General features: G+C 43.9%; 1 non-coding gene across 1 annotated transcript; it reads right to left on the bottom strand.

Annotated features, from left to right (window-relative positions):
* Positions 1 to 4,045: 4,045 nt before the first annotated feature.
* Positions 4,046 to 4,236, bottom strand: LOC118947915. Its single transcript, XR_005042056.1, has one exon. It is a non-coding gene; the product is annotated as a U2 spliceosomal RNA (small nuclear RNA).
* Positions 4,237 to 4,859: the final 623 nt, after the last annotated feature.

Here is a 4,859-nt window from a genome sequence, read left to right as displayed (position 1 = left end):
TACGTTGTCCGATCTGAATTATTTTAGAGCTCTTAATCTCCAGGGTTTTTTTCCCCCTCAACGCCTTTGGTAAGAGATCACAAATCTGGCAACTCGGTGACCCAGTCTGGCAACTCGGTGACCCAGTCTGGCAACTCGGTGACCCAGTCTGGCAACTCGGTGACCCAGTCTGGCAACTCGGTGACCCAGTCTGGCAACTCGGTGACCCAGTCTGGCAACTCGGTGACCCAGTCTGGCAACTCGGTGACCCAGTCTGGCAACTCGGTGACCCAGTCTGGCAACTCGGTGACCCAGTCTGGCAACTCGGTGACCCAGTCTGGCAACTCGGTGACCCAGTCTGGCAACTCGGTGACCCAGTCTGGCAACTCGGTGACCCAGTCTGGCAACTCGGTGACCCAGTCTGGCAACTCGGTGACCCAGTCTGGCAACTCGGTGACCCAGTCTGGCAACTCGGTGACCCAGTCTGGCAACTCGGTGACCCAGTCTGGCAACTCTGTGACTAATCCAGAGTATGAAATGAAAGGGGTCGGCATTCTGCAAAACAGTCCAGGTTGGCTGGTTCACACAAACAAAACAGGAAACAATTGGTTGGAACTACTGTTCTCTCTGAATCACTCATGTCTGGAGTCGTCCTGTTATTACCCCCCCGAACCACAAAACCTCCAGAGCTGCTCACAGAATTACTTAGACTAAATACCCACACACCTACCCAACCCCCACCCCACACACTCTCTCTCATACACACACACTCTCACACAAACCGGTGCGCCTTTTGCACCTACTACCATACCCCGTTCATCCACTGAATGGGGCACACAAACAGTCCATTTGAGCTACCGTCCTGTGGGTTTTCAGTCCAACTCTCTTCCTGGAGATCTACCGTCCTGTGGGTTTTCAGTCCAACTCTCTTCCTGGAGATCTACTGTCCTGTGGGTTTTCAGTACAACCCTCTTCCTGGAGAGCTACCGTCCTGTGGGTTTTCAGTCCAACCCTCTTCCTGGAGATCTACTGTCCTGTGGGTTTTCAGTCCAACTCTCTTCCTGGAGATCTACTGTCCTGTGGGTTTTCAGTCCAACTCTCTTCCTGGAGATCTACTGTCCTGTGGGTTTTCAGTCCAACTCTCTTCCTGGAGATCTACTGTCCTGTGGGTTTTCAGTACAACCCTCTCCCTGGAGATCTACTGTCCTGTGGGTTTCAGTACAACCCTCTTCCTGGAGATCTACTTGGAATGAAAACCAACAGAACAGTCGATCTCTAGGAAGAGGGTTGGGCAGCTCTGATCTACACTGAAGTGGATTTAAGGGATCGCAGCTTTCTCCTGGATTCACCTGGTCAGTTTGTCATGGAAAGAGCAGGTGTTCCTAATGTTCTGTCCAGTCAGTGTATCGGCCTATAGGAACTCCTCATTGACCTGGTCAGTCTGTCATGGAAAGAGCAGGTGTTCCTAATGTTCTGTCCAGTCAGTGTATCGGCCTATAGGAACTCCTCATTGACCTGGTCAGTTTGTCATGGAAAGAGCAGGTGTTCCTAATGTTCTGTCCAGTCAGTGTATCGGCCTATAGGAACTCCTCATTGACCTGGTCAGTTTGTCATGGAAAGAGCAGGTGTTCCTAATGTTCTGTCCAGTCAGTGTATCGGACTATAGGAACTCCTCATTGACCTGGTCAGTCTGTCATGGAAAGAGCAGGTGTTCCTAATGTTCTGTCCAGTCAGTGTATCGGCCTATAGGAACTCCTCATTCACCTGGTCAGTTTGTCATGGAAAGAGCAGGTTCTTTCTTTTGTATACTCTGTGTACTAGGTGCACCCGAACGGACCCCCCCTTTGCCTCCAGAACAGCCTGAATTGTTTGTGGCATGGAAATGTTTGCTGAATTGGTATCAAGGGACCTAACGTGTGCCAGGAAAACATTCCCCACACCATTACACCACCAGCCTGTTCCGTTGACACCAGACAGGATGGGGGCCATGGACTCATGCCGCTTACGCCGAACCCTGTCATCAGCATGACGCAACAGGAACCAGGATTCGTTGGAGCAGACAATGCTTTTCCACTCCTTAGTTGTCCAGTGTTGATGATCACGTGCCCACTGGAGCCTCTTCTTGTTGTTTTTATCTGATAGGAACCCCGTGTGGTCGTCTGCTGCAGTAGCCCATCCGTGACAAGAACCTATGAGTTGTTTGCCCATTCTAATGTTCATTCAAACAGTAACTGAATGCCTTGATGCCTGTCTGCCTGCTTTATATAGCAAGCCATGGCCACATGACTCACTGTCTGACGGAGCAAACCATTTTCGTGAGCGGGATGGTGTACCTAATAAATTGCCTTGTTATTGTGTGTGTGTGTGTGTGTGTGTATATATATATATATATGTATGTGTGTATATATATATATATATATATATGTATGTGTGTGTATATATGTATGTGTGTGTATATATGTATGTGTGTGTATATATATATATATATATATGTGTATGTATGTGTGTGTGTATATATATATATATATATGTATGTATGTATGTGTGTGTGTATATATATATATATATGTATGTATGTGTGTGTGTATATATATATATATATATATATGTATGTATGTGTGTATATATATATATATATGTGTGTAATATATATATGTGTGTGTATATATATATGTATGTGTGTGTGTATATATATATATATATATGTGTGTAATATATATATGTGTGTGTATATATATATGTATATGTGTGTGTATATATATATGTATGTGTGTGTGTATATATATATATATATGTGTGTGAAAACGTGCCTCATCAAAGAGAATGATTCTGCTTTTAAGACAACTGGGAACAAACAAACAAAAACGGATCAATGTCTGTGATCTTCAGGTCCAACGGATCAATGTCTGTGATCTTCAGGTCCAACGGATCAATGTCAGTGATCTTCAGGTCCAACGGATCAATGTCTGTGATCTTCAGGTCCAACGGATCAATGTCAGTGATCTTCAGGTCCAACGGATCAATGTCAGTGATCTTCAGGTCCAACGGATCAATGTCAGTGGTCTTCAGGTCCAACGGATCAATGTCAGTGATCTTCAGGTCCAACGGATCAATGTCAGTGGTCTTCAGGTCCAACGGATCAATGTCAGTGATCTTCAGGTCCAAAAAGTTAAAGCTTTGGAAAGATGCCGGAGTTTCCAACTTGGGAATTCCAAGTTGGTTGACCATTGAAAATTATATATATTTTTTTCTGAGTTCCCAGTTGTCTTGAATGCATTGGAAGTATTCTGACCATTTACTCAGTACTTTGTTGAAGCACCTTTGGCAGCGATGACAGCCTCGAGTCTTCTTGGGTATGATGCTACAGGCTTGGTACACCTGTATTTGGGGAGTTTCTACTCCTGGTGCGGTATGGACTGAAGCTGGTAGGTCATACCTGTTACCAGCATAAACTACCACCTAACCCAGGACAAGGAAAAACAAAACAACAATAATGATTTTCAACAAAAAAATAAATGGCCCAATTTCCCGGGCGCCCTCCGGCCTGCGATCGCTTCTCCGATCAACTGCAGCACTGTCAAAGACTACACTTGATCTGAGCCAAAAGGCCGAGAAGCGATCTACTTTATTACTTAGCTCTGTGTGTATATTTATAGATACAATAATACCACCTAACCCAGAGAAGCGATCTACTTTATTACTTAGCTCTGTGTGTATATTTATAGATATAATAATACCACCTAACCCAGAGAAGCGATCTACTTTATTACTTAGCTCTGTGTGTATATTAATGTTTTAACTACTTTATTACTTAGCTCTGTGTGTATATTTTTGATCATGCAATGTTGAGGAAAGTTTGCAAGTAAGTATCCCGTGCACGTGACGAAAAATCTTTGATTATAAGATGAACGAACCCCATTCCCAACAGTTTTTCGTAGTCAATAAAACGGTGACCGATTTGACCAGCACTATCTTAGCCATCACTGACATTGAAATGAAGTTACTCAATGTTAAGATACAATATAGATCAACGATGCAACTCCGTGTGATTTCTCTTTACAATGAAAGGGGGTGCACCGTTCCTGGAGGTACTGCAATACCAGGTCGATGCGTGGAGTGGACGGAGCAAGCCCCTATTCCATCTCCCTATTCCAAAAATCAATTTAATATATGGTCCCCAGATAGGGGACGTATCAGATATTAAACTGATAAGAACAGATACTACACTTGATCTTAGCCAAAAGGCCGAGAAGCGATACCCACAATGGTTTCGGGACGAAGTGGCCGTTCTCCGACACGTCAAATTCGAATATGTTTACGTCACAATGAGCTCTGTATGCTTTTTGTTTTCCATAAAAAATAGAATGCTTTCAATAAATGGTGACTTGGAGGGGGAGTTGATCAACGCCAGGAATGATCACGTTTGACTGTTACAATGTAACACATTTGTAGGTTCTAAGAACACGTGGTCGTCCGCCCTCCAATCAGAAATGAGAGAAAGAGTTGTTAAGTTAAAACCAGATCAACAGCTAAATTGGAATAATAATTTATTACGTGTGTGTGTGGGGGGGGGGGGGGGGGGGGGCAATTTGGAGATAATAATGTTGACGTAACATTTAATCTTGTATCAAGTATATCTGGTAGCATTGCTGCCACAAACGAACTGAAGCAATTGTCCACTTGGTGGTGCCAGAGTTCCACCGACCGTCGCTTTTTCCTGGTTGTCCTGTGGTTGTCCTGTGTGGTACAGAAAAATGCATTTCAATATTGAACCACTTGACTTCAAGACATCGTCAACGAAAATAACGTGACCAAATAAAAATAGCCTCTCTTTTGTAGACTTACTCAGTCACTATAACTAACTTCATAAAATGCCATTA

Source organism: Oncorhynchus mykiss, unplaced genomic scaffold (genome assembly GCF_013265735.2).
Source record: "Oncorhynchus mykiss isolate Arlee unplaced genomic scaffold, USDA_OmykA_1.1 un_scaffold_218, whole genome shotgun sequence".
In the NCBI taxonomy this organism is placed as follows: domain Eukaryota; kingdom Metazoa; phylum Chordata; class Actinopteri; order Salmoniformes; family Salmonidae; genus Oncorhynchus; species Oncorhynchus mykiss.
The sequence above is the reverse complement of the archived record's forward strand: the minus strand, read 5'-3'. Positions and strand labels throughout refer to the sequence as shown.